Genomic DNA, 18,218 nt, shown 5'->3' on the forward strand with positions numbered 1-18,218 from the left:
TTCTCTAGTTATTCTAGCTCCTGTTAAGCAGAGCTCTGTCTCCATTTTTTCTCCAATACAATAGAACTGGTGACCACAAACAGAATTGTGGGATTACTAGATAAGTTTCTTTGGTCAAACTGTGTAATTAAATAATTGACATTTCAAATCAAAGGATTTTGGTCTTAAAGGAATAGTCACATAATGTTTTGTTGCATAAACTTTTTTTTGTTTGTTTTGGTGTTTTGAGTGTTGGCTGATTAGTCGGTGAGTACAGAATGATACATAGGAATGCATAGTTAGGAATTCGTGCCCAGCTACAAGCACTGCCATAAGTTCTGCTGAAATAACTGCTTCCATACTTCTAACTGTGAGGGAAATGGATTTGGCTGTACTAAGAACCACAGAGAGCACCTTTCAAGTCTCTTTAGTGTCAGCTTGTTGATCTTTGGGCTGTGTATGCAGAATTGCTCAGTGGCGTCTGGGACTTTTATTTCCAGCAGTGACAGACTCAGTCTGCCTTCGCTTTCCTTCAGTTTCTGCCAGCGGCAAATTCAACAGCTTCTACCATTGAGCATCTTGGGATTAGTCCATGGCTATTTCAGCCCAGAAATAGGTGACTTATTTTTCCGTGTAAGGTATGAGTGAATGAATATCTCATTCCTATTGGGAATGAGAGGTTTTGTACCTGCAGCACCTGGGAAAGAGTGGCCCAGTTCTGTCTGTGGCCGCAGAGATCTGGTTGCCTTCTGTGCATATATTGTGTGCAATGGGGTATAACGCAGCAGGATTGAGGCCTGTTGGCTCCATCATACATGAAAGGTCAGATATCTAGCCTTGCTTTTTCTACATGATGTGTAAACCACAACTACGAATACTCTAGTTGGACATATTTGCCTGAAGGAATCTTTCACACACACACACACACACACACACACACACACACAGAAAAAGAGAGAGAAAGAGAACCTTACACACACACAGAGAGAGAGAGAGAGAGAACACATTGAAAACTTCCTCAAAAGTCCTCCCCTTGTTAAAACAACTGGGTGGACTAGGGCTGATGAGTTAGGAAATGAGATGACTACGTATATGGCCCAAAAGGGAGCTCCTTGGAGGCAGAGCCCATGGTGTTTTTATCCTTGTTTTCATAGCTGCTGGAAGAGTGCCTGGCTCATAACAGGCATTAGTGCACTTTTACTGAGTAAACAAATGAAAATGGCTCACCGAGAGTAAACAGGGAAGAAAAAAAGAGTCTAAGATAAATAATATAGCCCAACTCCTTCTTTTATTTTTTCTTTTTTTAGATGGAGTCTCACTCTGTTGCCCAGGCTGGAGTACAGTGGTGCAATCTTGGCTCACTGCAACCTCCACCTCCCTGGTTCAAGCAATTCTCCTGCCTCAACCTCCCGAGTAGCTGGGATTACAGGCGCACATCACCACATCTGGCTAATTTTTGTATTTTCAGTAGAGATGGGGTTTCACCATGTCCTTAAACCAAAATCATAGCTTCTTATATAGGTGATTTATGTACTTCTTGCAAGAATAAGTAGACTTACTTTTGCAGCCCAACACAATATTATTAGTCTATTTACATACTTCTTGAAGACACTTGAAGTCAATGGGGTGCAATTCATTGGAGGGAAAAGTGGGATTCAGAATATGGAAGGAACAGATGTACTAACTGATGGCTCTTAATAGCTTTTTTCCGAACTCATCAAACTGTAATCGCCGTTATTATAATTAATCTATTTGTTCCAAACTTCAGGCATTTGAGAACCATCTTAACGCTTTTTGTCATATATATCAAGATGCCACATATGGGTATATTATTTACTTAATACTTTTATTTAAATTATCTCTGTGTTAAAGAAGCAATTATTGGCCGGGCGCGGTGGCTCAAGCCTGTAATCCCAGCACTTTGGGAGGCCGAGGTGGGTGGATCACGAGGTCAGGAGATCAAGACCATCCTGGCTAACATGATGAAACCCCGTCTCTACTAAAAATACAAAAAACTAGCCGGGCGTGGTGGCGGGCGCCTGTAGTCCCAGCTACTCGGAGGCTGAGGTGGGAGAATGGCGTGAACCCGGGAGGCGGAGCTTGCAGTGAGCCGAGATCGCGCCACTGCACTCCAGCCTGGGCGACACAGCAAGACTCCATCTCAAAAAAAAAAAAAAAAAAAAGCAATTATTGCCCTAAGCAATAATGTCTATGAAAACTCGTTGAATTTTCTAGTTAAGTATATTTTTGAATATGCATGAAAATGTAGTAAAACTATTAAAAATTGTTCATGTGCCAGTTAAATATCATCTTCATATTACCCAGTGCACTTGGGGAAACATCGAGCTAACCTAAACGGTATATTTGCAGTTAGGTTCTCTAGTTGTTCTAGCTCCTTTTTAAGCAGCGCTCTGTCTCCATTTTTTCTCCAAGACGATAGAACTGATGACCACAAGTAGAATTGTGGGTTTCTTGGATAAGTTTCTTTGGTCAAACTGTACAGTTAAATAATTGACATTTCAATCAAAGGATTTTGGTCTCAAATGAATAATCACATAATGTTTTGGTCAGGCTGGTCTCAAAATCCTGACCTGAAGTGATCCATCTGCCTTGGCCGCCCAAGGTGCTGGGATTACAGGCGTGAGCCACCGCACCTGGCCCCAACCCCTTTCCTTATAAAGATCCATCTCATTATCAGAGATGAACAATGGCATTATTCATCCACTTCAGAATTTAGCAACTGTTTCCCATTACTTACTCCATCTTGTTAGTTCAGCCAATATTTGTTGGGTGCTTAAGTCTGTAGCAGGCACATGAGGATATAGGAGTGAAAAAGACACAGAATCCATGGAGCTTGTATTTGGAGGCAGGAGAGGAAGTATCATTTCAGGAGTCAGGCAGACACATATGTAAACTACATAATATCAGATGGTGCTAAGGGTGAAGAATGTGAAGGGAATGTTAGAAAGTGTATCTTTACCCTAATTCAAAACACTTAATGCAAATAAAATGTTTAAAAATTGTCCTCAGTAGAGAAGAAGAAATCATCCTATGCATTAAGATGCATCTCCTCCTCTCTTTCATGCCAGCAGCCTCATTTCTCCTTACGTGGAGCACAGAAGCTTGAAAGATGCTTCCCACTAGTCTTGTGCTTATAGTTTTTATTATCCTCCTGGTAGCTTCAATCCGTGTCAGTGTCTTCTCCACCTGAACATGGTAACTTGGGACTACTTTTGCTAAAAGGTAATTGCCAGGCACCTCAGCATAAAGGAAATGAATGCGTCTTCAATCCCACATAGCAAAGAAACTCAGGTGGACACTATTTTAGGCCTAACTTCCTTGGGAGAAACCATCAAATATTTGATGCCTGATGTTGTTATCCCCAAATTCTTTTTCCCAAGAAAGATTAAGATATCATGCTTTAAGGCAGTGGTTCTCAGAGGGGGCAATTTTATTTCCCAGGCATCTGTATGCAGAGGGCAGGGATTCTGCTCAGCATCCTGCAGTGCATAACACAAGGCAGTTGCCGTAACAAAGATGTATCCAGTCTGTAGTGCACTGAGGTTGAGAAGCTCTGGTCTTGGGCGTTAGGGTGACAGTGTAGTACCGGCCCCAGAAACAGCTCAGCCCTCATGCTGATGATGAGACTGGAGTGGAGAGAAAGACGTACCCTGGCAGGACCAGAGGCAGAGTCCAGGGCCCACAGTCCAGTATTTCTTCCCAGCTCCATTAGGACATGTTTCTAGAGCCTACACACAGCAGGACATTAATTGGTGATAATTTAATCAAACCCCAAAATCATCCCCCTGCCCTGCTCCCTTCCACCTCAAGGAGAAAGAGCCAGGAGAAAGGATGACATGTCTATGGGAATAGATGCTGTTTATTGCTTTACCATTCCTAAGCACACTTGAACACTGAGTAGACACTAAGGAAATATTTACATAGGGAAGGATAGGATTTTACTGTGAAAGTAGATGCAACCCAAATGCGCTACAAACTTTTGCAGCCAACGGGAACGAAAAAGAATGAACATCAATGCTAGCACCAAGTTGAGAAAATCCAGAGCATTGGTTTGTACCTTATTCCTTTTAGGGGAAACCAAGGACCAGAGGGTTTTGCCCAAGCTTGAGTCAGAGGCAAAGTGGTGACTGACACCAGGACTTCACCCCTAAAGTCCAACATTTTTGCCATGACACCACCGCCTTCTGCTTCCAAAATTTTCCATCATGCTCTACCGTCTTTGCCAGAAGTGGAAAGAAGAACATTTTTACCAAGATTTTCTGCATCAGGGTTTGAAAACTTTGATGACTTTTTGGTTAACTGAAAATTACCCAGAAAATCAAATTATCTAGACTGCTTATCCTCCAAATGTTCCAGTTAATCAAGGTTTGATTGTGTTTGTTTTCCAAAAAGAAAACTTCTCTCCTAAGACATTTAGACTCAAATAGATGTGCCCGGTGCCTATGTGGTCTCATAATTTATGCACTTGAGTTACTGTTCCGTGGGCAATTTGGCAGGGATCACAGGCATAGACAAAGAAGATGTTAACAGCAAAAAAAGACATCACCAGAAAGCCTTTGGAAGACAAACACTTCACATCTTCAATTGTAAGACAACCTGATGCAGAAAGAGAATAAATTAATTTAAAAACCTCCTGCACAAAGAAAATAATGGAAAAATACATCACAGATAGTTATCTCTTTTGTGCTAAAAACAAGTGATTTGGAGAAAATAACTGCATGGGGCTGAATGTGTTAGTCTTATAATCTTCTTCTAGTTTTAAATTCTTAGGGGAGAAACCGAGAATAAGAAAAAAGAAGCTTTCATTGTTGCAACGAACATTTATTGAATATTTAGTATGTTGCCAGGCACCAGGCTACACTTTCTGTGACTTTTTCTACTCTTAAAATTACTTTCAGTCATGTGAAAGAAACTTCTAGATGTCTCATTACTGATTCCAACAGTAGCTCTAGAAAGGCCATTTTTTTTCCTGAGGTTTTTGTAAAAACTGTTTTGACTCAACTTAGAAGTGCAGCTGGGAATATCACTTGGTGTTTATCCCCCTGGGAGCCTGAGTTCTCTGTGATTGGTTTATCCTAAGCTTTGGGGGCCACCCATTTGCAAGGAGAGGGCCTTAGATTACTAAGGATTACGAGTATTTCAGGTTGAGTTCTCTGGGAAGTAGGCTCTGAAATGGAGCTCGGTGTGCCAGGGGTTTATTGGGGAGTTACCATGGGCATCCATATCTGTGTAGAGGAGGAAGTGGATACAGGCAACAGTGCCCTTGGCCAACCCATGGATGCTCTGCAGCTAGAGTGGGCCTTTAAAGTTGGCTAGACCAGGAGTTTAGACCCCTGCATTCTTCAGTCACTGGATGTGGGCTGCCTGGGGCTACCTGAGAAAGTTGTGACCTTGGGGGAGGCAGCTCTCTGCAACGGAAGCAATCTCTGAAGGGACAGATTGCTGAAGGCTGCTTGCTAACAATCTTTCACTAAAGGGGCTCTGGGTGGCATATCACAGCATTCACTACTGTGAGGCTCCGCTGAGGACTGACCCAACCTACCTTCCTTCCTTCCTTCCTTCCTTCCTTCCTTCTTTCCTTCCACCTTCCTTCCTTCCTTTCCTCCTTCCTTTCTTCCTCCCTCCCTCTTTTCCTTCCTTCTTTCCTTCCTTCCTTTCCTCCTTCCTTTCTTCCTCCCTCCCTCCCTCTTTTCCTTCCTTCTTCCTTTCTTTCTTCCTTCCTCCTTTCATTCTTTCCCTCCTTCTTTCCTTCCTTCCTACTTTCCTTCCATTCTCCCTCCCTCCTTTTCTTCCTTATTTTCTTCCTTTATTCCCTCCATTCTTCCTTCCTTCCTTCCTGCCTCCCTTCCTTCCTGCCTCCCTCCCTCCCTTCCCTCCTTCTTTCTTCCTTCCTTCCTTCTTTCTTTTGTCCCATCCATGCATCCAACATATATTTATTTTGTGTCTGCCATCTGCCAGGCACAACCTGATGGAGAAGATGTCATTAAACAAAATATTATACATTATTTATTTACAACTTGATACACACTAGAAAGGGACCACACCAAGTGAGATGAGAGAAGATAATTGGGGGAACCAGGAACCAACAGAATCAGGGAATGTTTAGGCTGAACTCTGAGGAATGAATTAGGATGAAAGAGAAATGGGTTTTCCAGGTGGAGGGAGCTTTGAGTTGGAGGAATTGGCTTGACAATGGGGGCGGCCCGGGGATAGTGGGGAGGGGAGAGAAGGAAGAGATGAGACAAGATCTGGGGATTGCAAGAGCTCAGGAGTTTCATCCTAAACCCTGGGACCAAAAAATCCACACTGTGTCTGGAGATCTAGGAATGAGGTTCTTCTGGGACCAGAAAGCTAGAAAGTTAGTTTAAAATTTAAAGGTACACTCCTACCTACAAGGTTTGTATTGTTCTTGAAAATGGGAGCTAACTAAGATGAAAATAGCTTCCTTCAGTGTGAGCTGTACAGTATTCCACACAGACTTAGTGGGTTTTTGTCTCAGCATCCCATTTTCCTGGGCTTTGTAATTTTTAAACCTCACCTCCTTGGAATAATCCAAACTGTGAAATGAAACACGTAAAGGGACAGTCACCCGCAAGACTTGAGAACTGCGGTCCAGAGACCCTTGGATAGAGGAGCAGATGACCTGAATCATCTTGTAATTTTTGCCTTCATGGAGGTGAGAAGATAAAAAAGTCTCAAGACCACATCCAGATGAGTCCAATATCTGCTGAAAACTGTTGTGTCTATGGAATGTACAGAGAAAGAAGTTTCTCTTCTGACTTATTTAGAAACATAATTTTAATTTTTCCTTATTTTTTCAAATAGATAGTAAATCTTATGTTATACGAATATATGTGAATATATATGAACATATATGTATATGATATACAGTTTACCATTTTATCTGCTTTTAAGCATATAGTTCAGTGATATTAAGTATATTCATATCATTGCAAAACATTCATCTCCAGAACTCTTTTCATCTTGCAAAACTGAAGCTTTATAATCGTTTAATAAAACTCCCCAATCCCTCCTTTCAGGAAGGGTTGACCTCCCTCTCCTTTCAGGAAGGAGGGGTTGGGGAGTTGTTTATATTATTTCCCTGGAAATCCCCATTCTACTTTCTGTCACTAAGAATTTGACAACTCTAGGTCCCTCATATAAATGGTGTCATATAGAATTTGTCTTTTTATGACTAGATTATTTCACTTAGCATAATGTTCTCAAGGTTCATCCATGTTATAGCATATGTCAGAACTTCCTTTCTTTTCAAAATTCAATAATATACCATTGTTTGTATATACTGCATTTTACCATTCATCTGTTGAGGGGCAATTGAGTTGATCTTCATTTTCATGATTGTGAGTAATGCTGTGAACATGGATGTACAAATATCCTTTCGCTTTCAATCTATTTGTGTCTTTGGATCTAAAGTGAGTCTCTTGTAGACAACATATAGATAGATCATGTTTTTAATGCACTTTGTCAATCTCTTTGATTGGAGTGTTTATTCATTTACATTTAAAGTAATTACCAATAAAATCTACCGTTTTGTGATGTGTTTTCTACATGCCTTATAGCTTTTTTTGTCCCTGATTTCCTGCATTACTATCTCTCTTGTGTTGATATATATATATATATATATTTAAGAAAGAGTCTCCCTCTGTCGCCCAGGCTAGAATGCAGTGGTGTGATCATAACTCATTACAGTCTCAATCTCCTGGGCTCAAGCTATCTTCTCACCTCAGCCTCCTGAGTAGCTGGTACCACAGGCATGTACCACCACACCCAACTATTTTTTTATTTAATTTTTTTTTTATCCTGAAAGTGTCTCCCTGTGTTGCCCAGGCTGGTCTCAAACTCCTCTTGCCTTGGCCTTCCAAAGTGCTGGGATTACAGGCTTGAGCCACTGCACCCAACCTGTGTTGGATTTTTTGCAGTGAAATGTTTTAATTCCCTTCTCATTTTCTATTTTTTTCTTTTTAAATTTTTGTTTCCAACTTTTACTTCAGATTCAGGGGCTACATGTGCAGGTTTGTTACACGGGTAAATTGCGTGTCATGGGGGTTTGGTGTACAGATTATTTTGTCACCCAGGTAATGAGCAGAGTACTTGATAGGTAGTTTTTCGATCCTCACCCTCCTTCCACTCTCCACTCTCAAAAAACCCTGGTGTTTATTGCTCCTTTTTTTGTGTCCATGTGGACTCAGTGTTTAGCTCCCACTTACAAGTGAGAGCATGTGGTATTTGGTTTTCTGTGCCTGTGTTAATTTGCTTAGGATAATAGCCTCCAGCTCCATCTGTATTGCTGCAAAGGACATGATTTCATTCTTTTCTATGGCTGCGTAGTATTCCATGGTATATATGTACCACATATTTTTTATCCAGTCTACTGTCGATGGGCATCTAGGTTGATTCCATGTCTTTGCTACTGTGAATCATGCTGTGATGAACATATGCATGCATGTGTCTTTATGGTGGGATGATTTATGTTCCTTTGGGTATCCACCCAGTAATGGGATTGCTGGGTCAAGTGGTAGTTGTGCTTTAGGTTCTTTGAGAAATTTCCAAACTGTTTGAGGAAGAGAATTTAAAGGACTTGGGATCTGATAAAATTTTAGAAACTTTGATTCTTATCTGGTGTTTCTCCCCGCCACTCTCTAGCCCCATCTTGTTGTCTCTCACTCACTCTTCATGCCAAGAGAATGGTGGAGGAGCATTTGAAAAACACACCTCTTCTGTCTTGAGGAAGAACAGGCTGTAACAATTTTGCAATCTTGCTTGGGCTCCACTCAGAACTCCTCCCCTGCTGGGGCTGCTTTGTTTTGTTCATCAATTGCAGCCCTTATTTAACATGAAGTTTGAAAAGCTTGACCTTTTCGATTAGTAGCTGAGCTCTCCCCGACAGAGATCATCCCATTAAAAACCCAATTTCTGGGTTGGTGTCTACGAGATGTCTTTTATTTGGTTCTTTATGAAAAAGTCCATATCCAAGAAGGAGCACATCAGGGAAAAGCACCTCAAAATGTCCTGTCCTGAAAGTGTCTTCAGAAGGTAACACTTCAGGCTTGGAAGCTGGGAACAGAAGGTGCCTACTAGTCTTTAATTAAGGAAACTGGTGCAAAAGAAGGGCATATAACATCTTAAACCCCCAGTGGTTCAAAGGCAGCATGAAGCCCGCAGGTAACAAAGATGCATTTGTTGTCCCAGCTGTCCTGGTACCTGCATTGGCCTGTACAGCTGACCTACAGCTAAACGCTTCCCAGCAGGGGAGATTATAAGTGATCTTGGACTCCCTGGGCTGTGACAACTCAATTTTCACAAGTGGCAAAGAAAGTCAAGCCGCTGTCCCCTCCCATGGAACACATCTGCCATAATGATAGAGCTGGAGAAGAAGCAGTCCTCTGTCAAGAGAGACGTCTAGACCTGGGGACATGCAAGGAATGCTGAAGAATCAGAATGTCATTGTGCAGATTTCATTACTATTTCGTCTGGGGGAGAAAGAGCCTACAAGGAGGATGGAGCAGGAAAAAAAACCCCTACAGATTGTGCTCTGATTCTTTAACCAGATTGTTGGAAATTACTGATAGATTGACTAAAATAATATGCTTTGGAGCAGCAGAGAACATAAAGGTGGAAATTTAATTGACTTCTATCCTAAACCTAGGAGCTGGGGGGTAGGGGAAGCTATATTATTAATCACCACTGTGATCATGCCTGGTGGTTGCATGTGCAGTGAGAGGAAATGTAGCTTTCAATTACATACATATGAATTTCAAATGACTACCTGGTGTACTAGAGAGGAGAAAGCGTGCAGACCAGGAGCTGTACCTCATGTGTGTATGTACTTGAGCAGAACCACACCACCCTGTAAAAAATGCAATTAGAGAACAGGGTGTGAGTGCCATGGGCAGGAGGTAAAGCCCTAATCTGTGAGGGCCCCACCTTGTCTGCTCTCTTTGAAGCACGTGTTCTTTTTCTTCCTGCAAAGCGCTTGCAATAGCCCTGGCCTGAATGGATTTCAGATCTGCCTTGAATATGAAATACCTCTGGATGCATTCAACCATTTTCTACCCTGAAAGTCAGAGGGACAAAAGGTGGATTGTGTGAGGCCTTAAATGATATTCAGGAGTTCATTAAATGTCAAGATAAGATTAGGGGTAGCATAAGCAAGGAATTCTCCTAATTCATGGGAATCCTTTAGCATAGAGTGTTGCAAGATCCTCCTTTGTTAGGCTTCCAGAGTTTTTTCCTCTAGTGTTCAAACAAAAGACAAGATTTTTGTGTTGGGGTTGATATAAGAATTATCGAGATTTTTCTTTAACAAGAAATACTTTTACTTTCACGGAGAAGAGACCCCCCACCCCCCAAAATTAAAAAAAAAAAAAAAAACTTTGTCTTGCTTATTTACATATTGAGTAGCTACTGTGAGTCCAGCCTGTGCTGGACATCGGAGTCCTAGAGGTCAATAAAGACATGTCCCCAAAGTGTATTTCAGTCCCAGTGTCGGCACAAAATAAGGTCTGCTGAATTCTATTGCCTAAGCTGGAACTCTCGCACATTCACTGATTCATTCAGCAAGCCTTTCAGAGGCCTCATATATGCAGACTAATAGTCAACTAGCCACCAGATTACAAAAAAGGATTGAATTAGAATCAATCCTATCTCTGACTAAACACGCAGGCTTTGTATGCAGACAGACCTGGACTTGAGTCTGGCTCTGCTCTGATTCCGTCTAGCTTTGCAACGTCTCCATGCGTCAGTTTCTCCTTCTATACCAGGGGGACAGGAATAATCATCTCTCAGGTTTATTGCATTAAATGAAATACTAAGGCCTACTGTTTAGCACTGTTCTGAGTGCTTTGCATCTACTGTTAAATATTAATGACTTCTTTCCCCAGCTGTTTCTGATTGAACCTAGAGTGTTTATTCATGATTTGGGGGGCAGTTCTGCTCTTTGATACCTTAAAAGTGATTGAGAACCCCAAAGAGTTCCTGTTACACAGTCTCTATTACAAAATAGCTACCCATATTTATTGTATTATAAATTAAAATGGAAAACATTTGAAACCACTTGTTAATTGATTAAAATATAACAATAATAAACCTATTACATGTTTTAAAATAAAAAACATTTTTCAGAACAAGGATTTAGTGAAAACAGGGACATTGTTTTCCACGTTTTGCGTATCTTCTTTTATGTCTGTTATAAATCACATTTCATGTAGTCTCTCAAAAACTCCACTCTGCGCTCCTAAGAGAATCTGAGCATAAAAGGCCAATTACATCTTAGCATTATTGTGCCGATCATGAGCCAAACTCCCTGACAGGGTCTGGGGGACCTCAGGTCACACCTTGAGCACGCCTATATTAAGTCACTTACTCCTCACCACAACCCTCAAGGGTAAGTACTATTTTCATTCCCATTTTATAGATGAGGAAAATATAGGCACAAACGTCTAAGGAGCTTGCCCAAGGCTATGCAATTAAGGGTAGCAGAGCTGGCATTAAGACCCAGCTGGCTGTCCTCAGGGTCTGTGTCCCCATCACACCACGGTTCATGCCGAGAGGCTCTGGGCAGATGTGAGCAGCTGGACATCCTTCTGTGATGAAGGTGATATCACCCCATTCTGTGACGGTCAGTTCACTTCCTACCGAAGGTACTGGCATAACTCTTTGAAATCCATGTACAGGGCTTTGGAAAGAGCCACTCATAATCTGAACATTTCTTTGATTGCCTGAGTTTCATTCTAAAGCAGCTACAGGGGCTGCAGCCACTCACAGAGGAAGACTATGTCTGTCTGTCTGATCACCTAGAAACCATTAGAATCCCCTGGCTATCAGGGCAGCTCTCCTCACCTTGTGGTGATGCCAAACTGTCATGCACATTTGCAGACAACAAAGAAAGCAGGTACATTGAAGGGAGAATGTGGAAAATGTGACTTCAGCGTAGACCTCTCCTGCTTTATCTCATGTGACCAAAAAGGTGGGGAGTTGATTGAAATGGCTTGCTTCTGGGACTACACCAAGACGTTAAGCAGACACAGGAGTGTTTCCCACTCTTAAAAAAAAAAAAAAATCCATATACCATTTACTCTTTCAGCTCAAAATACTCCACAGACTTTGCAACTTACCCCTTCCCATGTGTCCGTTAAAAAGGAAAACAAAAAAGAAGAAAACCACATTAGAATTCATGGGAAGAAATGAGATTGTTTGTAAGACACGGGCAGCTGGATTTCTTTGTTTTATTAGCATCCGTGAATTATTAATTCAGCGCAAAAAAGCATAGCTCTTTGTCATATAAAAGATCATCAATACCACAAGAGACCCTCACAAGCCAGGATGACGATAACTTACTTATATTTGCACAATGCTTTGCAATTTACAAGGCCCTGTTCTATACTCCATGGATTTAACTCTGTTAACTGTGTGGAATGGAGTTTTTGCTCTGGCTGGAGCCAGCAGGACAGCACAGAGATTTTACTTCCTCACCATCACGCCCCAAATCATGGAGAACCTTTGCCGAATCTTCAGTACCTCCCAGGCAAAGGTGGTGTGGCTACTTTCTGGATGTAGAATGCTCCTCCCACCCTTCAATCTGATGCATAGCATCTCCCGCTTCCTCTTAGGCGTGCTGCAGGATGACACTGGCGCGCCACAAGAAGGTCAAGTGTGTTCACTGGTCCTTCCTGTGAGGGCCTGCTCATCCTTCCTGACACTCAGCAGCTTAGAAATCGTAAGAAAAGCCTTTAAAGACTCCAGATTTAATCAGAAGTGCCTGGGAAGAGAAGTCATTAATATTCAATGATTTTAAAAATTGCATTCCCAAACTATGTCAAACTTTTTGAGAATTCACCTTGAAGAATCAAGAGGTGCAGGCCTAGCTTTGGGGAGTGATCCAAGCAGGGTCTTCTGTGAGCTTCATTCTTTTCCTTAATTGGATGGAGCTATTCACTACAGTGAGGGGACCCATCTGTCCTGGTTTGCTTAGGACTTCCCACTTTTAGCACGGAAAGTCCAGTGTCTGCCACTTCCGAGTCCCAGACAAACCAGGATGATTGGTCATCCTATGTGCAACAAATGCCTGAAAGCATCACATACTCTGAGTCTACACCACACTTTTCTTCATCTCCCTGGTTTTTCTCCTGGCAGAGATTAGTGCGTAATTTGAATTTGATGCTCACCCTGATCATAAAATGGAGTAAACAGCTAAGCTAGATGTAGCTAGAATGAATAAAAGTCCTAGGTTAAGGTTAATTAGGGAGTTAGGTATGGGGAGGGGTATTCATAGGAGGAGGGCAATGGAAAAGGCTAGGACTGGTGCAATAATATAGAGGGTGGTGGTAGAGGTTGAAGGTTTTAAGGGTTCTTTGGTGAAGAGCTTTATTGCATCGGCAAAGGGTTGTAGTAGTCCATAAGGGCCTACAATATTAGGCCCTTTGCGTAGTTGTATATAGCCTAGTAGTTTTCGTTCAGTAAGTGTAAGAAATGCTATGGCAGCAATAATAGGTAAAGTGATAAGTAGAAGATTTATTGTGAACATAATGCTAAGAAGAGGAGTTGAATCTCTGATTATAAAGTCTTAAATTTTATGCAATTACCGGGCTCTGCCATCTTAACTTGGTGCTTCACGTTTGACAAGTGTATTTGGTTTTGCTGGCCTTACAGCCTAACCCAAGACCTGAGCCCCTCCAGTCTTCCTTTCCCAGCTCTGTCAGAGCAGTGGGGCACACTTATCCTCTTTGGGGGATATCCCCTTAGTGTGGCAGTCCCTACCAGAGCCAAGGGGCGGTAGAGGCTCTTGTTCCTTCTCTGCCTCCCTGTGGCAATGGCTCAACCACCTGTCTTTGCTTAGCCAATCTTATACTCTCAGTGAGGACTTGGAATCTTGGGAGTGACAGGTAAAGACTTCAGGACCACTGGAGCCTGCTCGTGACATGGCAGTGGAGTTCTGAGTGTGCAGCAGAAGAGCCAGCTGCCGTGTCCAGATTCATGGTCTCTGTGGCAACTCAGCTTCCTTGGAACTGGCTTGCTTTCTGAGTCTAATGAACCAACACGTTTGTCAGTTCTGTGAGCTCATTGATGTCCTGCTGATCCATTCCTTCCTAGCTGATCCTAGCTGTTTAAGCTAGCCAGAGTCAGTTCTGATGGCTACAACTTAGAACCCTGCCAGCTATGCTGGGTCAAGAATGGTAACATTATCCATCTCCACCAACTAGCTTTATCTATCAATTTATCCATCCACCCATCTATCCATCCATCCAGTCATCCATCTATCTGTCCCCATTAATATCCTACTCCACTCCCTTTCCCCTCTGCCCCACTGACCACCATACAGATGCATTAATCATTTGTTTTCATTTTTGGAAAATGTGAATCATTGCTTTGTATGCATATACACATAGATATACAAATATTAAGCGTATCTCTTGATGGACCTCACATATATCTATACTTACAGTCACAAACCAGATCCGGACACAGAAGACATCCAGCACCCGGAAATATCTCTCATGCCCCATCAGTCCATTACTATCTCCCCCATCCAGAAGTAACCACTTTCTGACGTCTGTCACCACAGATACATTTTTGGCATGTATTTTTTATTTACATACATGGTCTGGTTATATATCTTACCTGTTTCTTCATATTTTTCAAGCCCTATGTTGTTAAAACCCAATGTGTTGCTAGGTTTTCACCTTAGGCAGCTCCTGACTTCTAACTCATGTGTGCTACTCAGCAGGCAGGGTTTACCTGCTTAGCCTCGTCCATCCCCCAGGCTGCCTCCACTGCTGGTCATGGCATTGTGGTCATCTCCGGAGTCCTCATGCATGGGAGTCCGCTGGATTTCTCAGTTTGCCGACACTCCAGAAGGTCAAGTTTTAAACCTGGGGGATGTGGGGGAGGGAGATTAATGGGTGAGCCTGTTTTGTGTTATGTCCTTGATGTTTTTGCTGAATCTTCAGTACCTCCCAGGCAAAGGTGGTGTGGCTACTTTCTGGATGTAGAATGCTCCTCCCACCCTTCAATCTGATGCATAGCATCTCCCGCTTCCTCTTAGGCGTGCTGCAGGATGACCCTGGCGAGCCACGAGAAGGTCAAGTGTGTTTACTGGTCCTTCCTGGGAGGGCCTGCTCATCCCTCCTGACACTCAGCAGCTTAGAAATCCCAAGAAAAGTCTTTAAAGAAAGCCACAGGGAGGAAACAAAAGTGAGGGAGAGTAAAGCCAAGTTTGCCTTGAAATCTTTTATGTTTTCTCGTTACGTGTCATTGTCAGAACCTGTCTCTCACAGCCCGGGAGGGCACAACTTGTTCTTATTTGGCTTCAGAGGCATCCAGTTTGTGAAAGAGCCTATGGGAGTGTTGCAGAAATGTGTTTTCTCTGTGGAGCCAAAAGTTTGCAGACAAAATAGACCAAAAGACAAAGACCATGGAAGTGTCTGACCCACCCCCATGGAGCTGACTTGCTTAGGAAGCAGCAAATCCTTCTCATCCTGTGCAATTTTAGGAAGATCAGGAAGGTTGTACTGAGGAGGATTTCATGACTGAAGCTGATACAAAAAGAAAATAAATGAATAAAAGAAAGTAATCACTGTCATCTGAGTACAGCATGAAAAATATCAACATGACCCTGATTTCATAACTCAAACCAGATGAAAAAAAAACAAAAAAAACCCTTCACATCCAACCCCATACCAATTCCTCTGATTTCTTTCTTTCTTTTTTTCTGTCCTCCCTCCCTCCCTCCCTCCCTCTCTCTCTCTCTCTCTCTCTCTCTTTCTTTCTTTCTTTCTTTTTTTGTTTTCTTGAGACAGAATCTTGCTCTGTCTCCCAGGCTGGAGTGCAGTGGCGCCATCTCGGCTCACTGCAACCTCCGCCTCCCGAGTTCAAGAATTCTCCTGCCTCAGCCTCCCAAGTAGCTGGGATTACAGGCACCTGCCACCACGCCCAGCTAATTTTTGTATGTTTAGTAGAGACAGGGTTTCGCCATATTGGCCAGGCTGGTCTCTAGCTCCTGACCTCAAGTGATCCACCCATGTCAGCCTCCCAAAGTGCTGGGATTACAGGTGCGAGCCACCACACCTGGCCAATTCCTCTGATTTCTAATCAAGTTTTGTGTAGGTGGCATTAACAGAGTTCATGGAGGTGGAGGGGACTGTGACAGTGGAACCAGCTCCAAGGCACACAGCTGACAGGGGGGACAGTGGGGGTGATGGGCCCAGGCTCCAGAGTTAGGCAGGAAGGGAGCCGAGTCTGTATTTTTCCATGTATCATCTATGTGATTTTGGGAAAATTACCTACCTTCACAGACCTTCAGTTCCACATCTGTAAAATGGGGTTATAATTGCACGTCCTTCACAGAGTTAAACACACACGAAGTTCTAGAAGCAAAGAGGCACCAGAGAGCCTGACACGCTGAGGTGCCCACTGAATGTGAGCTCTGTGTTCACAGGGTAAGCTACAAAGTCCCAGTGGGGAGTGACCATGGAGATCCTGGGTCAAGGTGAGTGATGCTGGAGCCACTTGAGGTCTGTCGCCAGGGAGGTACTGCACATTTTCCCTTTCAGGTAATATGCCCATCCACTTCTAGACACTTGTCCTAAAGAAACAAGTGTGCGGAGACTTTTGTAGGAAGATGCAGCACTGTTTATAACAGTGACTGAGTGGGAACAATCTAAATGTCCATCCAAAGGTCAATGTTAGATAAGCCATGGTGTGTTCATTCAATGGGATACTCTGCAGTGTTCAAAAGAACAAGTAAATCCGCAAGTATGGCATGGAAGGGTGACTGGGTCCAAAAAGAAAAGTGTATACGAGTGTTAATAAGATGTCTGCATTTTTTTTTTTTTTTTTTTTGGGATAAAGTCTTGCTCTATTGCTCAGAGGCTGGAGTGCAGTGACGCCATCACAGCTCACCACAGCCTCGACCTTCTAGGCTCAAGTGATCCTCCCACCTCAGCCTCTTGAGTGGCTGGGACCACAGGTGTGCACCACCATGCCCAGCTAATTAAAAAATTTTTTTGTAGGGATGGAGTCTTGCTATGCTGCCCAGGCTGATCTCAAACTCCTGGGCTCAAGTGATCCTTCCACCTCAGCCTCCCAAATTGTTGGGATTACAGGTGTGAACCACTGTGCCCAGCCCAGATATTTGCAATTTTGTAGAAATAAGGGAGAAACAATAATGTGTTTAAGCTGGGTGTAGAAGAACATAGTGAGAAGAATGTTTATCAAACAGCTGGTGGTGAGTTTATGGGAAGAAGGTGGTATCCTAAGTAACATGGTCCTGTAATTGGTCCACATGGGGCACTTCGGGGAACGAAAGAGGCAGGCACTTTGCTAAAGCTGTGCAACGGTACTGACCTGCAGCCACACAGATAATCTGGGAGACATCATAGGGGTCTTACCCTTTGGTTGTGGAGCACTCAGGACTCTTGTTTGTTAGTGGCAAATCCAAGTCAAATATGCTTGGTTCATATTCCCTCTCCCTGAGTCCAGCATTCACTGGGACTGTGAATAAGCTGGGACTGGACAAGGGAGGTGGGACCTTTTCTATGAGAACCTCAGAGATGAGAGCCAGCTCATGGGGGATGTAGTGTTGACCTAGTTGCTGTGGGAGGCAGGGAGAACAGATGCTGGGAAGGTCAAACACAGAGACATCTGCCTTGCAGTCCACTGTGTATCTGGATAGCATGGGGGTTTATAAGGCTGAATGTTATGGGGAAATCCAGCTGGCAGAGGTGAGCACTGGGACGAAGGGTACCTTTCATGAAGTCCCTGTGTGTGATGCCAGAGGCATCCGAGGACTTGGGGAACCCTCCCTCTGCCCACTATGAGAAATGCAACAGCGTTATCGAAGTGAGGAGAAGAAAGGGAGGAAGATGGGCCAGGGATCTTGAAAGGATGTGTTTTTTCCCTGCACTGGGTGTGCGAAGGAACTGTGCTTGAAGGGCCAGCAGTGGGAATGTGTGAGAATGTGGTGCCCTGGGGAATTTGCTTTCCTTGATTGGAAGCAGCTGTGGGCCTTTGACTTTTAAGAGGGACAGAAAGTTTGGTGTCTTTATGGTGTTAGAGGTTATGCCCGACGATTTCCTGCCTCCTGGGCCCCACTGAATTGGAACCATTTTTCATCCCACTCAGACATCCAAGACTTACAGGGGTTCTAAGGAGGTCTCCAAATGCCCCTCTAATCAATCTCCAGACATTTGTTCCCTGGGAGT

The sequence above is a fragment of the Trachypithecus francoisi genome, unplaced genomic scaffold, assembly GCF_009764315.1.
Source record: "Trachypithecus francoisi isolate TF-2019V2 unplaced genomic scaffold, Tfra_2.0 Lachesis_group21, whole genome shotgun sequence".
NCBI lineage: Eukaryota > Metazoa > Chordata > Mammalia > Primates > Cercopithecidae > Trachypithecus > Trachypithecus francoisi.